Below are 18,979 nucleotides of genomic sequence, written 5' to 3'. Positions count from 1 at the left end.
CCTGGAACTTCGAGTTCTCATGGCCCACTTTCCCCAGGATTTCTGAGGAGCTCCTAGGAACCTTTAGAACTCCATAGAATGTAGTTTAAAAATCACTTTTACAGTAGTAGGGCAGGGCAACTGAGAATTAAGATTTCAGGGTTTCTTTATGGCTGTTGTTTGTTATTCTTTCTCATTCCTACTCAGATTTAGTTCTCTGGTTGTTCAGACCACATGAATGTCAGATTTCTTCAGTGCAGTGCTAACAGCAGATCACTTCCAACGTTCACTAAGTAATGTACATCGTTAGTGCTCATGGGCACTTGTTCAGTTTTATCATGTGATGGTAAGGAGAGTCTTAGGATTTATTTTTACTTGTTTTAATTTATTTAATCTGTTATTATTAAAAATGTGAAGGATCCTTCCTCCCTGGAGGTACAACAAATACCACTGATCACATTTCTCTCTCCCCTCCATCTGCAGAGCTTCTGCATTCCCTCTGTCATTCTTTCTACCCCATCCCCCCACCCCCCAGGTCTGTTTGACTGGTGGGGGAACCCTTCCCTTTCCTTCTCAGAGCTTGGTGGCTCCCTGGGGGTTTCTAATGATGGTTGGGAGTTTCACGGCAACGCTGGGAGGAAGCAGCTGAGTGAGGGGCATCCATTGCCCCAGGGAGGGAGCTATACTCCAGCATCCTGTGGGGAAAGGAAATCACTTGGAAATAAAGAGAAAATCTTTTCTCCAGTACTGATAAGCCTTAGTATTGTCATCTCAGGGGGTGGGAAAAGGGTTTGATCAAGGCCTTTTTTGTCTCTGAAGCTTTGTTTTGTTATGATTTTATGAAGGATTGGGGAAATGTCTGTCAGGAGTTCACAGCAGTCTTCATGGATACCGTACTAGAAAAACATGTTTATGAGGGAAGGATGACTCAATTATGTCCATTTTCAGCACCATGGAGAGTTCAAGCTTTCTCATCTTGTTCCTTGCCTTGGGTTGGTGGACGGTACAGAGCTAAACCAATCCATTAGAGCTGCCTGGTGTAGACCTGCCCTTATGCATAGCGCAGTTTATCTGTTCCATCTCCAGTTCTGATTGGTACGGATTGAGTGTGAGTCAGCAGCAGTCCTGAGTATTCCCATCCTCCTTGGGATCTATTAGGTGTGTAAACCTCAGATTCATGTTGAGACTTATCCAAGGATTTGGCTAATTTGACAGAAGCATATGAATGAAATACTGCCTTCTGCTCTATTGCTAACATTATTCATATTGTGATGCACGAGGTTTTTAACAGCACTTGAGAAAAACTCTGTCCGTCCCCCACTCTTCTTTGCCTTCAGACCCTTGAGGAGACTGAAAGTTGCTTTTTCATTCCTTGGGCTTGGCCTCTTTTTCTGCCTCTGCATGGAGAAAGGCATCATTGATCTGGCTGTCTGCCCAGTCTTGGCTTTTGTATTTCTTTGATCTCATTGTTCAGAGGGTCTCAGAGAAGCCCCAAGAGCCATGCCTTTGCATGTTTAAGCTATTGATGCTTTTGAAATAACAGAGCGTCGCTGTGTAAGAAGTGTATTAAAGGTCTGTCTCGAACAAATTTGGGTCAATAGGTGGCAGTAGTCACCTAGTCCCGAGGCCCCGACACCCCCTGAGTACAAGCACATTTAATGGCCGTTATATTTAAGGTTGTGAGATAGGAGGTCACATTGAAATAAAAATGGGGAAAAAGCAATCCCTTTTGGTGGGATCCGGGAAATGCTGAACTGTGCTGGGTTACTTCTGTGGAGGTGTTGCATGTCAGCTGCGAAGGGCACTGGCAGGAAAGAGCGGGGCCTCAGATTGGGCGAGGACTAGGTGGGTACCAGGGCTTCTGAGAGCTGGAGTGAGACTGTGTTAAATGAGGACCTGTGCTGAAAGGATAGAGTCTAGGGTTGGGGGAGTAGAGAGAGGGAGAGAGGGGGAGGAGGGAGGGGCAGGGCTGTGTGAAGGGACCATGGAAAGGGTGGGCCCTGATGGGAGGACTGCGGTTAGAGGGGGAGGGGTAGGCTGCTGCAATACCGAGCCTATCTGATGGGGGAGGGGGCCAGGGAGATACTGGTCTGTGCTGCAGCTGCATTGGCTCCCCTCCCCCACACTTCCCAAGGAGCCAGAGCAATGCTGGCAAATCTGTCTTCATGTATTTATTATTATTAAAAATGTGAAGGATCCTTCCTCCCAGGAAGCACAACAAATACCACTGATCACATTTCTCTCTCCCCTCCATCTGCAGAGCTTTTGCATTCTCTCTCTCTCCTTCTTCCCACCCTACCCCTGCGCCGACCCCCCAGGTCTGTTTGGTGGCGGGGGGGGGGGGGGGGGGGGGGACCCTTCCCTTTCCTTCTCAGAGCTTGGTGGCTCCCTAGGGGTTTCTAATGATGGTTGGGAGTTTCAAGGCAATGCTGGGAGGAAGCAGCTGAGTGAGGGGCGTCCATTGCCCCAGGGAGGGAGCTATACTCCAGCATCCCGTGGGGAAAGGAAATCACTTGGAAATAAAGAGAAAATCCTTTCTCCAGCTAATGAAAGAAGAAGCAGGCGGCGCACACATGCCTTTCAGTACCTGGCATTCCTCCCCTTCCTTACCCTTCTCTTTTCTGCTACCTGAATTCTGAGAGGGAAACCCCCTTGGAATGGAAAAAGCCAGGAGTTCTCTGTCCCCCTCCCTTACCTTGTTAAATCACTGTCTTCCCAGGAGAGCCATATAGAATTTAGTCTTCTAGCCTGCATGTTGTGTTACTGAGAGGCTTGAAGGGCAGCAGCCATGACTTCTCCCTCCCCACCTGCACCCCAGGCTCCCGTGCCCAGGCGGGGGCCTCTTTTGTTGCTGTCTGTAACCCTCCGCCGTGCCCATAGGTGGTGCTGCTGCTGCTCTGCATGTAGGGTCCTCCCCTCCCCTGGCGCCCTCCCCCTTTCTCCAGCCCTCTACTGCCTGATTGTTATTCCACCAACGTCTCCTCTACTGTTCCCTTTCTCAAATTAATTTTGTGGCGCTCTTTTTTCCGCAGTGCCATCTTCTTCCCCTCCCCCCTGCTCCAGCTCCCTTGCTTTCTCTGTCTCTATTTCTCTCTCTGTCTGTAGGATTTCCATCTCACTCCCCTATCTAAAATCTACACTCTTCCTTACTCCCTTTTTTTTTTTCTTTCTCTCTTCTGCCTTTGGCATCTTTCAGATGACTCTCGTAATTAAAAGGGGCCATGGGTGAGAGTGAGTTAGAGGAGGACAGGGTTGGGGTGCTCAGGGGTCAGTGTTCAGGGCTAGGTGAAGAGAAGGCCGAGGCTCTGGGGAGAATGAGTGGAGAAGGGAAAGTACACTTATCCTTTGCTGTCCAAGTCTGTTCAGTGCCTGGATTTTAGATAGAGTTCAGCTGACAAGGGACCTGGTGTTACCTGAATCTGTAGAATTTGGTTCCACGTGCTGGGAAAATGGAAGATGGGGAGTCACAAGAATTCAGATAATAAGGGCTTCATCCAAAAACTTTTGGTTTAGATTGCTAAGGATAGCTGTGCTTTTGTTATCCTGTATTTTGTAGAATCTGGAGGAAAACCATGCTCTAAAACCTGTCCTGTGGTCCCTTAGGAAATGTCCTGTTTTTGATCTTTTGAGTCCTCAAATGGTCCTTGCCGGGGCAACTGTGACGCCTACTTGGTGGGTACCCTGGCTCCCTGGTCACTACTGAGCACAATTCTGGCTGTAGAACCTCATTTTTCTCTTGGGACTGCTTCCTCCTCCTATCGTTCCATGTCTCTCCTTTATCTCAGCCAAGTTCATGGGGTTCCCCACTCAGCCATAGCTCCCTTTATTTGTTTAGTCTTTCCAGAATATACCCAAATTCACCAGAGAGTACCCTCGCTCTTGCCCCGCCTTGCTTCTTAACTTTATCTGGAGACTGCTCATTCATTGTGTTGACCACTGCAACCCCTCAGCTAACTCAGCGGTGTTGTTAGTTGTAAAGTTACCCAGTTTCTAGGATGGCTAATTTTCCTCTTATTGAATTATTTTTGTGGATTAATAGCATCCTGGTAGCTCCCTGGATAATAGTGCTGAGTCTTCGCCTTGTGTATGGCCTAGGAATTGCCCACAAGATGGATGGTGTGGCCTCTTTCCTTCATTCCCTGGTGGGAGGAGATCTTCCTTAGCATAAATGGCAGCCTCACAATGACTGGCTTCCATTTTCCTTGCTTGTGTGAGTCAAGGCTGACTCCAGACTGTGGAGAGAGGCAGAGCCCTGGAAAGAGCCACAGTGCAAAACACCACATCCTTCACTGTATTACCTGAGCCTTGGAGGTACCTATGGAAACCTCTCTTTTGCCTGCCTCTCCTGCCGTCTTAAGGTGTGTATATTGGTGGAGACAAATGGGCCAGCGGCTGCTTTGTTTCCTCAGCTGATTTTCCTGCTGTCCTTTTCCAGGACCTCTCATCCTATTTGGGGGACTCTAGTTAGCGTCGTGGACTCATGTAACTTAGACAATGAAAGAGGAAACCTGTTAAGGTCTCTCTCTTTTTTTGTCCATGCTGCACAGCTTGTGGGATCTTTGTTCCCTGACCAGGGATTGAACCCGGGCTCCCAGCAGTGAAAGCGCTGAGTCCTGACCACTGGACTGTCAGGGAATTCCCAAGCAAGGCTCAGTAAATATTTGTTGCCTGAATGGTAGGGACTTTTCAGCTTTAGTACCTTCTACAAGAGTTATAAATTTTTAACTATTTCTTCTCTAGGTGCTTACGGTACTGTAGCTAAAATTGTACTGGTTAAAATTTTTGTTTTCTTCCACTCGGCACTGTAGGGGAAAGTGGTTTGTCCAAAACTGTACAGATAAGTCATTAGCAGAGCTGGCGTTAGAACCCACATTCTCTCAGATACCTGGGTCTGACTTTCTGTTGACTACCCCGATGGAAGCCAGTGTTCCCATTTCATCCCCACAGTCACTGACAGCTTTGACGCCAGCAGCACAGTCAGGTTTTGTAGCTAAGCCAGCCTGGGCTGGCCTGCTGAGGGCGAGCAGCAGCAGTGCGAGAGCTGGGGTGTGCAGGCAGAGAAGGTACCTGACTCCCTGGGAAGGGCTAGCACTCCCCTCAGGTGCTACATAGTCCAGCCTCTTGGAGGGGGCCTTGACAGTAGCAAGGTAGAGAATTTCCAAAGTCTTGGCTGCTATTGCCCATTCCAGATTTAATTTGACCTTACTGCTAACTAATACACCCGTTGCCCTAAGCCTTCTCCCCCCTTAAAAATATTTCAGGGCTGGATAGCACATGGTGGTGGATGCCAGAAACTCTGGAGGCTCCGTTTTTTGCCTTGCAGCTCGTTTGCAACTAACTCTTGGGTCCGGGACCAATAAAATAACAAAAGGCTCTGTGGACCACCCACTTTCTCCTATTAGTGCTAATAATCCTAAATCTTAAAGAATTTATCTCTACTGTAAAGGCATCATTGTGACTCTATTAATAAATGTTCTTACAATTTTTGTTAATTAAAGCCTAGACTAGAAAATAAGCTCAGAAAGCATTCGTGTATTTCCACTAGGACTGAGCCTGTAGCAACTTACTCTGAGAACTGCTTTGTCTCATCTGCCAGCCTTGGGTTTAGCCCCACGGGTGAGATCTGGAGAATAAAAAGCCCTTGAGTGTCTACTTCCTCTTCCCCAATTTTGATTCACGCACTGCTAGCTCTTGCAGAAAGCCCTAGGTGGTAAAGAGATCAAATCAGAATTCCTAGCCAGGAAAACCCTGTCTCTTAGCTACAATGACCCTTGTCTGCCATTGCGTTCAGTTCTGTGGCAGTTAACACCAGAGAAGATTCATCTGGCTTCATACCCTCCTTCTCAGTTTCTTTCAGTCAAGTCTTAAGTAATCTATTGCTGATGGCAGGCTTCTCTTGCCCTTTTTATTCCCTCCCAAGGCTTTAAGCTCCAAAGCTTCCTAGATGCCTCCCACCAAAAGGGTGCTTTCTGAAACCCAGCCTTCCCTCTCTTTCTCATCCCTCAAATCCTCAAATTGATCCCCTAATGGCTGTGTTTCCCTCAGAGTGTCAGGTGACACCCTTAAAGAGCCTGCTGGGTGCTGCTAAAAATCCCATTCCTCACCCATCTCCCCGCTGGAGCTCCTGGAATCGGATTCTGCAGCCTCCTGTCATCCTAGCCTCCTTTTCTGTTCATTTGGAAGCTTTTCTCCATTGCTTTTGATAAATTCCTGGTGTGGCAGAAGTATCCAGAATTTAGGAAGATCCTATGGGATGAGTCCCCTGTCTCCGGCACCTTTGTTGACCCTCAGGGATCTGCTCCTGCCCCCTCCCTGCAGTGCTTCTGTACCCCCCTGCCTGGCCTGGGCTGGGCGGGATCAAATGTGGAAGTCCTCTGCACAGACACTCCAGCCCTCTTTATCCTTCTTGGCAAACAAAGCATGTCTCTGCCCCTGACTTCCTCCTCTTTCTTCTCCATTATTTCTTCTCCTTCACCTTGTCCCACTTCTCCCTTCCCTTCACGAATACCCTTCATTCATCTTCCTTTCAATCTCCTTCTCGTCCACTTGCTCACCGTCGCCCATCTGCGCCCGCTCCCTCCACCCCCCCCCCCCCTTTCATTTTCAGTAGCTGTCTTCCTCATCGCCTGCCCATGCTGAAGAAGCAGCATGCTATGGGAAGAATGGCTGCAGAGTGGGTCCCTGGTTGTCAGAGTAGGCGGTCCCTTTTTCTCCAGAGGATCAGCAGCTGTCTTTCCCCATCTTGTCCTCAGGAGCCAGGGAACCCCAAGACGCTGGCTGTTTTTGGGGATGAACAGCTCTCCCCTTTGCTTCTCCCGGTCGTTCGGCTCCGGCGCCCCCTTGTTTGGCTCTTCCTGAGTGTGGTCTGTCCTTGTTTCTCCCACCCTTTCTCTCGTTTTCTCCCTCTTTCTGTCTCTCCCCAGCACAAAGCGGCGGCAGGACTGAATGTGTCTGTCTAGAGGCTCTGCCAGGCTGTGCCCCTCACTTTTGCCCCTCCCCCGTCGCTGTGCGTGCTGTTGGGGGGGGAGGGTTGGAGGGCGGTGGCATGGTGCCAGCCAACCCAGAACCATCTGCGGTGCCTTCTGCACTGAGGCGGGCTCTGTCTCTCCCGCCCACCTCCTCTCCTACTCTTCCTCTCCCATTTTTAATTAGCTGCTGAATTAATTAAATCCCACATGCTAATTAACATTCCTACAGGGAAGAATGCTAGGTCAGAAAAGTAGGAGGTGGTAAAAGCAAGGCTTCTGTCCATTTAGGATAGGAGACTTAGGGATGGAAAGGGGGCTGAAGGGTTGAAGAGGAAAGAACAGTCTAAGAGTGGAAAGAAATCTGAGGGAAGTGTGAAGAGACAGAGAAGGGAAATCATGGAGAGTGGAGCCTATTGAAGAGGAAAATAATTAGAATTAGTAACATTGGAGAAATGAGAGTGTCTTGACGCTTCTAAAGGTTAGAGGTAGAGCTGTGGGTCTCAAACATTAGCATGCATAAATAACCTGAGAAATAATGATATAGAGGATGCTAATTTGCTTCCTTGAACGTCTTCTAAAGAAATAAATCTCAATTTTAATAGGAGTGCTTTAGGTTAGAAATGAAGGAGAACGTCCTCCTTGCAAGTCAGTGACATGCTCTAGTGAAGGAACTCTTTGGGAGATAAATTCTTATCTGTCTAGAATGGTTAGAGTTTACCCAAAGCCGGATGAACTCTGAAGGTTTTTTCTAGATAGACATATTAATCCTTAAATGTATACTGTGTCCTGGAGAACCAAGAACATCCAGGATAGGAAAATTCAGGATTCATTCTCAGTTCCCTTTCCTCCTTGCATTCAGGGTGAACTTTGAGTTTGATCTCTGTGGTCCAGTCAACATTTTAGGGATGAGCCTTCTCTTCAAATCAGATAATTACTTCCCTGGGGGGTTTAGTGCACTGATTCCTAGCTAGGATTTCAGAGAGATGACTGTCTGATGGCTAGCATAGCTTCTGTCCTTGACCGAGGGCTGGAGAGACAAGAGAAGAGCTGCAGATGTATATGGAGCAGAAGAAGGGAGGTTGGGGTGTGCATTGACAAGGGTGTGGTTGGCACTGAAGATTCTGTTAAGGTCACTACTGTGGTCCGACCTGAAACAAAGAGGGACAACTTGCTTGTCATCGTTTTTCTCCTCTGAAAAGTAAAGGAGACTATATTCAATGCAGATTTAGACTCCCTCCTGTCTAGCCCTTCACCAAAGAACTGAAGTCTGGGAGGAGTCCCTTGGGTTAGCAGAGCCTCCTGACGGCAGCTACCCCAGTGTTTCCCAACCTTTTTCAGTCTGAAATACACCAGGAGCAAGTTCTATCATGTCTACTCTCCTAACCACCATTCACTTAGACGGCATTCCCCACTGTTATTCATACCGCAGTAATTAATTCACTCAGAAGTTTGCGTGTTAAACTGTGCAGAGTAAAGAGTATCATTAATTTAAGAAACATTTATTAAGCACCTACTATCTGCCAGACACTAGGCATCAGGTTTAGATATAAAAATAAGGGATGAGATAGAACTGCTACATCTAAGGGGTTTATATTTTGGTTCAAAGGGGAAATAAAGAATATACAGTAAATGGCAGTAACTCACGTTGTGTGTCTGTGTGCAAATGGGTGTGAACTCCTTGTAGCACCTATTCCCTGTGCTGCTTTTGTGTCCTCTTATATTGTTACTTACTCTTTCTTATACATGTGTCTTAGCTGTCCACAGAGATGGGATGCTAGCTCCTTGAGGGCAGAAATCCAGGTCTTTAAAGTGAGGTACACGTAGCACTAGCCTAAAGCCTTACACATTCCCAGCTATTCGGCAAATGTGTTGAATTGGCATAGAGCCATATATCAAGGTGTAATAGTTGCTTTAGAGTCTGTGACGTTCCTAGTTGTGGTAAATATTTGTCCTCTGGAGGGAGGACACAAAAAGTTACAATAAGTATGATGACGAGTAAGATAATTATGTGATGACCCAGGGAGGTCACTACACAGTATAATAGTGCTTAGGCTCCTCAGTAGGATTTTAAGCCAGTTCCTAAAGAGGGGCCAGGGCTGAGGAGTGGCAGTGGAGTGCAGAGAAAAGGACATAGGCTTGTTTTTATATGTACTGTATTTCCTTTTACTTTTTTATAGACATTTCTCACCATCTTCCTACTCCAAAATTATGGTTAGGCCATTTGTACACATTTGGACCCTGTTTTGTTCACTTAACGTAGTGGTGTATTTTCTTATGCTATTAAAAAATCAGATTAAAAAATCCTTAATCAACATGTAATATCTCATCATGGATATACCATAATTTATAAAATCATTTCTTTTTGTTAGACATTTATGATGTTTGCAGGTTTGTCGTTGTGTTTTCCTTCTGTGACAGCTACCCACATCTTTATACAGAAGTCTTTGCAATTTTCTGAAGTGGAATTTCTGGGGCAAAGGATAAAGGCCACCATTCTGGTCTGTGGAGTGGCTGCATTAGATTCACCTGAAGGAGGTTATGATTATATTTCTTTTCTCTTTTTTAAAAAAATTTATTTTAAAAAAATTATTTATTTATTTATTATTTTTGGCTGCGTTGGGTCTTCGTTGCTGCGCGTGGGCTTCTCTTTAGTTGTGGCAGCGGGGGCGACTCTTTGTTGTGGTGCTTGGGCTTCTCACTGTGGTGGCATCTCTTATTGCGGAGCACGGGCTCAAGGTGCATGGGCTTCATTAGTTGCGGCATGCGGGCTCAAGCTGCTCCGTGGCATGTGGGATCTTCCAGGTGCAGGGCTCAAACCCGTGTCCCCTTCATTGGCAGGCGGCTTCTTAACCACTGCGCCACCAGGGAAGCCCCAAAAATTTATTTATTTTTGGCTGTGTTGGGTCTTTGTTGCTGCGCGTGGGCTTTCTCTAGCTGCAGCGAGCGGGGGCTACTCTTCGTTGCGGTGCGCGGGCTTCTCATTGCTGTGGCTTCTCGTTGTGGAGCACAGGCTCTAGGCGCACGGGCTTTAGTAGTGGCACGCAGGCTCAGTAGTTGTGGCTCGTGGGCTCTAGAGCGCAGGCTCAGTAGTTGTGGCGCATGGGCTTAGTTGCTCCGTGGCATGTGGGATCTTCCCAGACCAGAGCTCGAACCCATGTCCCCTGCATTGGCAGGTGGATTCTTAACCACTGCGCCACCAGGAAAGTCCCTATATTTCTTAAAAGAATTTATTTTTTGAGTAGCTAAAAATGTAAACACTACAAAAGGGAGTATGATGAAATTTCCTTTGTACCTTTGTCCCTCATTTCCCTCCCCAGAGGTGTTCTATGCATGTATAAGCACATGTATAGATAAAGAACATTTGTAAATAAAGAGATCATTTGATCCCACCTCCCGGAAATTCTAATCTAGTCTGAAGTGGAACCTTGGAATGTCTCTTTTCCTCCCCTAATGCTTTCTAGCTAACTCTACTATGCAGCCAGATTTGGGACCATCAGGTTAGATGAATTCTTGGGATTCTTTCCAGGTCTAAAATTTAATGACTAAAACTCACAGAATTAGTAATTTAAAAAATAATGATGATTAATGTTAGGACTAAATCATCAAGTATCATAGATTCTCGTAGGAATGATCTCAGAGATCCAATTTTTGATACTGAATTTATTATTAATCAATACAAATAATGGTCACCATTTATTGAGTGCTTATCTGTGCCAGGCTCTGTGGAAAGTACTTTTTATACATTCTCACTTAACCCCGTAGCACTCCATGTACTAGGTAATTCTTAAACCAAGGCTTTGGAAGGATTAAGCAGCTTACCCACTATCAAGGGACCATTAAGTGGCAGAGCGAAGATTTGAACTCAGGCCTCTTACTCCAGGCTGATGTTCATTACCCTCTACCCTCCACCCTCCACCCTCATCATTAGATTATACTATGCCTGGTGTTTGGTAACTTGCTTTTTTCACTAAAAACATACCTTGAATATCTTTCATTTCATATATAAAGGTGTATATATCTATATATATATACATAATTTAGTTCATTTTTAGAGGGTGTTTTTGTTGGTCATTATTTACTACACATGAATACATTTCTAAAGCAGATTTCAAACAGTACAGATAAGGGAAACCCCTTTGATTTTCACTCCAATTCTTACAACCACTATTATCAAATTCATGTATATCTTGTGGATTCTTTTCCATGTATTTACGTATGTACAGAAATACATGGTTTTGTGAGTGTTTTATAGTTATTTTATTTTTACATAAATGGGAACACACTATACATAGGGTTTTATAACTTGCTTTTTTATCTTAATAATATATCTTAAATCTTTCCATATCTCTGCCTAAAGATCTTTCTCAATTTTTTCACTGCTACATAATGTCTATAGTTTATGTAACTATTTCCCTAATGATGGGAATTATTCTAAACACTGTTGTTGTAAAGAGTATTGAATTATTTTTCTCATAAATGTCTAGAAGTAGAATTGCTGGATAGAAGTTTGAAATGTTAATAGAGACTGAAGTTGCCCTCCGAAAAGGCTAATACGCCAGTTTATACTTCCACCGGCAGCCTGTGAGAGTGCCATTTCCCTTGCCAGCACAGGACACGCTGCAGCTCTTCCCCTGAATTTACTTTATGTTAATTGCTTCTTCTGGATGGTCTCCTGCAGAACACGCCAAATATTGACAGATCTCTTTTGATTAAACTCTAGGGTAACTTTTCCCCTATTATTTTTGACCTCTGTCCTGGGCCTGTTCTCTAACATACATAGACTTTTTTTTTTTTTTTTAAGAGTCTAAATCTTGTGTCTCTTCTGGAACATCCTCATGCCTGTCTGCATCTCCCTCCTGCAGTCAGTGATAGGTCTGCAGTGGTTCAGGCATAACCCTGCTTACAGCCAGAATGACTTCTCTCAATTACCTATTGGCACAGGGAGAGGCAAGTTGAAGAATTACATAACACTTTGTTTTAACCAACTGCATATTTTCTGCTTTAACACTTTCTTTGTTTACTAGCTGTTATTATTCCATATTTTTGTGATCTGTTTAGAATGTGTGGGTCAGGCTACCTTGAGTGGAAGCCGCTAAAGGGCGGGATCATCATCAGTTCGTTGAGAGGCCTCTTGATTATAGGGCAGCTTTGGCTGGTACCCAGACTGAAAATGGGCCTGCCCTGCCGTCTTTTGGATCACATACACAGGAATAAGTAAACAACAATGAGAAACAAACAATTCTAAAATTAAATGAGAAGAAATAAACATTGTTTGATACATTAAAAGGTTCAGTTGCCTTGGGCTTCCCTGGTGGCGCAGTGGTTAAGAATCCGCCTGCCAATGCAGGGGACACGGGTTTGAGCCCTGGTCCGGGAAGATCCCACATGCCGCGGAGCAACTAAGCCCGCGAGCCACAGCTACTGGGCCCGCGCGCCTAGAGCCCGTGCTCTGCAACAAGAGAAGCCACTGCAATGAGAAGCCCGTGCACCGCAACGAAGAGTAGACCCCGCTCAGCGCAACTAGAGAAAGCCCGTGTGCAGCAACAAAGACCCAACGCAGCCAAAAATAAAAATTAAAAAAAGTTCAGTTGCCTTAATAATTATTAGAAGAGAAAGAAAGAAGACAGATGAATTCAGGAAGCCTTGTATTTCTTAAGGCTTGATTTTTCTCCTGTGTGAGTAATGGAAGAATAAATATGTGGAGAGGTAAGAGCCTCTTGAAGCCCTGGGGATCTCGGGGTCCTTGAATAATTTGGAGTGTTTGCCTCTGTGGCCATAGAAAGTACAATTGGGTAATTTAGCTTCCAAATCTTTTTTTAAAAATAAATTTATTTATTTATTTATTTTTGGCTGCATTGGGTCTTTGTTGCTGTGCCTGAGCTTTCTCTAGTTGCGGTGAGCAGGGGCTACTCTTCGTTGTGGTGCGTGGGCTTCTCAGTGCAGTGGCTTCTCTTGTTGTGGAACATGGGCTCTGGGCTTCAGTAATTGTGGCATGCAGGCTCAGTAGTTGTAGCTCATGGGCTCTAGAGCACAGGCTCAGTAGTTGTGGCGCATGGGCTTAGTTGCTCCATGGCATGTGGGATCTTCTTGGACCAGGGCTCGAATCCGTGTCCCCTGCATTGGCAGGTGGATTCTTAACCATTGCGCCACCAGGGAAGTCCCTAGCTTCCAGATCTTGATGGCATGAACTGATGAATGAAGAAAAAAGTGACAGTGAGGGATTATTCAAGAAATTCCAGAGCATTAGAGCTGGAAGGAAGTTTGGAGGTCATTTAACAATAGCATATGGCTTAATGGGTTTTGGGATCTGAAAAAACCTGACCTTGAAACTCAACTCCCTAGCTGCATAGTTTTTGGCAAGTCACCTATCTCCTCTGAGCCTCAGTTGCTTCGTTTGCAAAATGAAGATAATAACTACTTCATAGGATTTTACGAGGAATGGAAGTAAGTATAACGCATTTCTCGTAGTACCTGGCATATAGAAGGTACTTTGTACATGTGGTTATCACATGGGCCAGCACCCTCATTTGCATGAAGAGACTGGTTCAGGGAGTGACATGGACAGCACAAGTTCATGAGTTGTGAGTAGCGGAGCCAGACCCCGATTTAGATTTCTTGACTTTTAGCCCAGTTTCCTTTCTACCACCGCACAATGCAGTCTTTTTCCATTCATTCTTTATTTTAAAAAGGAAAAGAAAAAACATGCCACCACCCCCTACTTCCCTCCCCTCCATACAAATTCTTCTTTGTTCTTTGTGTATAGTGTGATAATTGGGACAGAAACCCTACAGAGGTACAGGATAGGAGGCAGTATTCAGTTGGAGAGGCTTAATTGACCAGCTTATCAAAACTGGCAGCAGACTGGTGATCCTGGATCTAGCTCTGGCTGTGAGCAGGGAGGAATGTACTTTGAGTTCCTCCCTTATTTCCTACTGTGCTTGCCGGCTCTGGTTGGCCAGGACTCCCAAATGGATGAGGCTGATTTGAGCCAGCATCCTATTGGCCAACTCTGTTTCCTCCTAACCAGGAGCTGCTGAGAGGAAAATGTCTGGTTGGCCTCTGGGATTTTTCTGCAATCTTCAGAGGGAAAAAGGGAGGAGGGGGTGAAACTGGAAGGTACAAGGCTGAGGCCCTGGCCTCAGCAAAAAGATACAAATGCCTGGGAATCCTTGGCTCCCTTATGGCTAAATTCTGTGCAGAGATTGCCCTGGATGGAGGAAATTGGCCACACTCACCCCCTCTCCTTCCCGAGCTTCTGTCGGGAACTGTTGTATCTTGTGCTGACTAGCATGGCTGCCAGATCCCTCTTCATTGAGGCACCCTGTGCTCTAGACCTTTATCTGCCTTTGTGGATCATATTTTATTTTTTCATACCCCCCCCCCGTCCCAAAAGACCTTTTTTAAAAAATTATTTATTTATTTATTTATTTATTTTTGGCAGCATTGGGTCTTCGTTGCTGCGTGTGGGCTTTCTCTAGTTACGGTGAGCGGGGGCTACTCTTTGTTGCGGTACGTGGGCTTCTCATTGCGGTGGCTTCTCTTGTTGTGGAGCACGGGCTCTAGGCGTGTGGGCTTCAGTAGTTGTGGCTCATGGGCTTAGCTGCTCCATGGCATGTGGGATCTTCCCGGACCAGGGCTCGAACCCGTGTCCCCTGCATTGGCAGGCAGATTCTTAACCACTGCACCTCCAGTGAAGCCCAAGGCCTTATTTTTGTTAGGAGACAATGAATAAATGAAATCAACTAATCACTGCTAATGAGTTTGACTTCTCATGGTATCCTTCCCAGATGACATATACCTTAACCTAGGTAAGAGAAGCACATCTGCCTGCAGAAGACCAGAGGAATGACTCCAGGCCTGGGTAATTTGGGCAGCATGGTGTCTGTAACAGGTAGCATTTGCTAGGCATGCACTATCTCTTCTGTATTAGGCACTGTCAGAAGAGTGGGAGAAGTCACGAGCCCACTTCTGGAGGAGTTCACAGTTTAGAAGGGAGTCGGGCATGCTCAAATCATCACTGTGATGTAGAGTGTGCTTTGGAGCGGACCATTTGTGTGCAGTCCGATGTAAGATCAACTGAGGAGATCCATTAGTCAGGGAGATCTCAGGGCCTCAGTCCTGGCCTGGGTGGTAGCAATGGGGAGCCTCACTTTAGCTGTCTGTAGACTCAGGATCATATGGAAACCTGATACTGTGGTGGAGGCAGAACTCCTGAGGGGAGTTTATACTGGAATAAGTACAGCCTCGTGTCTAAGAGGAATTTTCTTGGTGTAGCAGAGGCCTTGATAGCATTGTTCAGTCACACCCAGGGGTAGGGACAGTCTTCATATGCTTTCATCCAGTTCTCTTACCTAGAGAATAACTGTATTGAGCACGAATCATGTGCAGAGTGGATATGGGAATCAGACATGTAGACTCCTTCCCTGACCCCAAAAACCCATGGTCAAGATTCAGGGCAAAGCTTGTAGGACCTAAAAAGGAAGGGTAAGTGTTTAGTAATTACTATTAAAACAACTTAATGGCAGGAATTGAGTTACAAATAATTATGTCTGTTTTCTTTTTTTTTTTTTTAGTAAGTACTCTGTACCTCCTTGCTTGGAGCTAGCTACTTAGCAAAACCCTTGATAAATAGTTGATTGACTAAGATATGTCAGTGAAAGGAAAGCCATTTCTGAGGGCCTTGGTAGAGTGATGTTGCATCACTTGAAATAAAACTCCCTCAGCTTTAGGATCCTTGGAGGGAGATGGTGAACTAAAGGCAGAATGCCGTCATTAGTCTGGCCCATGCCACTGGAAAAGCCTTGTTCTGTTATGAGATAGATAGACAGACAGATAGACAGACATAAATAGGTAGTAGGTAAATATTAGATATCATTCCCTCTTTATAGATGAGGCAACTGAAAGATGGGCTGACTCCCCCAGATTCACCCAGTTGGTAAGTGGCAGAAGTGGGAGTGGAACCTAGGTCTTCTGACTCTTGATCCAGGGCACTTTCCTCTACCCACATGGCCTGGACTGAAGCCATCGGCAGCTCACATCTAATAATGGGACAGGATGAAGTAACTGAGGCCTAGAAAGGCTCAGTGACTTGCAGATTATGTTTTGAGTTGATCATTATTTCTGAGAAAGATCTTTACTCAAATGTCACCTTCTCTGTGATCACTCCATTCAAAGTTGCTCCTTGCCCCTCTCTCTATACACAAACCCCTATCCCCCTCCTCTACTTTATTTTTCTCCATACCATTATCACTGTTTAACATTTATATATACTTAGTAGGCTTACCTACTGAACATTGCCTTATGGCACATTTTAGGCTGACATTTCAGAAGCAGAGGAAGGAATACAGTGATTGGAGTGAGCCGAGACATTGTAGGTCTTGGGCCTTGTCTTCTGGCTGAGAAGGGATTCTGCTGAGCAAAAAAGTCTTGGAAGTCTGCTTAGTTGAGTTCAGCTTCTAGGTCAAGGATAAAGCTAGTAGTAGATAATGTTTGGAAGAAGGGATCTGGGCAACAGGGCTCATGGGTTCATTTGCTCTTGTGCTTGGTCCTGGGCTCCGTCGTGCTGAGGGAGGCCAAGAGGGTTCTGAGGGCCCAGGTTCCCTGGAGCAAATTCTATAGGTTTGTGCAGTTATGAATAAGGCTACTGTATTAAGACTTCAGATTTATGCAAGATTTAATGATTCTTGAGGGAGGGATTATGAAAGGATTCTGGGCGTTTGTGTGCTGTAGATGACATAACCCTGGACTGAGACTTAGTAGCCCCAGCTTCTAATCTTGGCTTTGCAACTCATCTTCTGGGTGGCTTTTGTTTTTGTGTTTATTTATTTAGGCTGCACCGGGTCTTAGTTGTGTCACATGGGATCTTCATTGTGGCATGTTTAGTTGTGGCATGCGGACTCTTAGTTGCGGCATGCATTCAGGATCTAGTTCCCTGACCAGGGATCGAACCCAGGCCCCCTGCATTGGGAGCGTCTAACAAACTTGAGCATAACATTTCTTTTTTTTGAAAAATTAATTAATTTATGGCTGTGTTGGGTCTTCATTGCTGCGTGCGGGCTTTCTCTAGTTGAGAGCACAGGCTCAGTAGTTGTGGCGCACGGGCTTAGTTGCTCCACGGCATGTGGGATCTTCCTGGACCACGGCTCGAACCCGTGTCTCCTGCATTGGCAGGCGGATTCTTAACCACTGCGCCACCAGGGAAGCGCGAGTATAACATTTCTAAAGCCAACTCCATCATTTTCCCATCACATCTACTTCTTTTATTCACTTTCCCAGATGATGGTTCCATTATCTTCCTGACCACCGAAGCACAGAACCTGAGCATCATTCTGGATTTTTCTCTCCACTCTCCCCTATGTACCATATATACCATCAGTTAAGGAAAGCCCAAACTACTTCCCTTTCCTGTTACCACTGTTTCAGTTCCTAATCTCTAACTTCAACCAACCACAACCTCCTGTTATCCCTGCCTCTGGTTTCATCCCCATTCAAATCTAGCCTTCAATTAAAGACCAAAGTCATCTCTCTGAAGCACAAATCTTACCATCATCCCCCTGCTTAAATCCTTCAGTTGCTCTTGATACCCTGTAGAGCAACACTGACATTTCTTAATGTGTACACAGGAGGCCTTCCGGACCTTCTCCTGCATGTCTTTGCCTTATACTTCATGCTGCGCAGCAACGATCTGCCCTTGGTCCCTTGCGCTCACTGTTGCTGTTTCGCAGGCATAGCCTGGCATAGAATAGGTGCTCATTAGTCGAATGATAGTGAATAATATAAATGTGAGACCCACTGGACTAGAAGTGTCCTAGGTTTAGAGCTTCTAGGATAGGATACTAGGGAACCTAGATAGAGAGCCTAAAAGTTCCCCCAACTGAGAGGGTGTGTGGACCCTACTGACTATAAAATCATGCTGCACAGCTTATGGGATCCTAGTTCCCCAACCAGGGATCGAACCCCGGGCCCACAGCAGTGAAAGTGCCGAGTCTTAACCAGTGGACCACCAGGGAATTCCCTATACATTTCTTTTCTGCTCTTTGGTTTTGTGGTCTGGACTTGAGTCTCAACTCTGTTCTGGGATTCAGGACCCTTAGACCTAGTCTTGAATCTGTCAGTTGGGGCAACTCCCATCCCATCTCCAGGCCCAGAAGCAGTGGGCGAGCAAGGCAATTAAGAGAATGGGCTCTGGGATTTCCCTGGCAGTCCAGTGGTTAAGACTTGGTGCTTCCAATGCAGGGGCAAGGGTTCGATCCCTGGTTGGGGAACTAAGATCCCACATGCCATGCAGCATGGCCAAAAAAACCTGAAAAGGTAGAATGGGCTCTGGAGCCCAGTCTGCCTGGTTGGAACTCTCCTCTCTGTAGTTAACCTCTTCCTGCCTCAGTTTCTCCATCTGTAAAATAGTCCGTATCTCACACAGTTGTTAAATTGAATGAGTTAATATAGTTCCTGTTGTAGAGGAAGTGTCGAGTAAATGTTGGTTGCTATTATTGTTGAAGGAAATATATTTGGCCTCAGGGACACCTCCAGATGACATAATTATGAGCTTGACTTAGCAGAGGTAGAGGGAACTGAGGGCTCCTTTTCAATCTTTAGTCCTGGGGTCTGACCTAGCAAATTATATCTGAGTGACCTAGTCTTTCCTATCTGTGGAATGGGCATGAATAATGCTGGCCTCTAGCAAGTTCCTGAAGGGTGGAAGAGCTAAAGAAGAAAGAGAACAGGGGTTAAAGAAGACCTAAGGGGTGTTCCCTGTCTCTGTTTGCATCCGCTTCCTAGATGCCTTTACCCCGAGGCTCCCAGAGCCCTCATGCTGCTCCTTGGACCCTGGGACGGTCATGAAATATCCCTTCTTATACTCCTGGCTTGTTTCTCTTCTCCCAGGCCTGTATCCTAGAGAATCCTGGAGTCTCTGTGCTGAGGTCCGATTGATGGCTGTTGTGTCATCCCTTTGGGAACAGCTGCTTAGCAGTCACCCTTCCTGGACAGGCAGAGTTTCCCCAGGGAGCAGTAGCCTCAGTGGTTGGAATGTT

Source organism: Eschrichtius robustus, chromosome 1 (genome assembly GCF_028021215.1).
Source record: "Eschrichtius robustus isolate mEscRob2 chromosome 1, mEscRob2.pri, whole genome shotgun sequence".
NCBI classification, from domain to species: domain Eukaryota; kingdom Metazoa; phylum Chordata; class Mammalia; order Artiodactyla; family Eschrichtiidae; genus Eschrichtius; species Eschrichtius robustus.
This window is presented reverse-complemented; position numbering follows the sequence as displayed.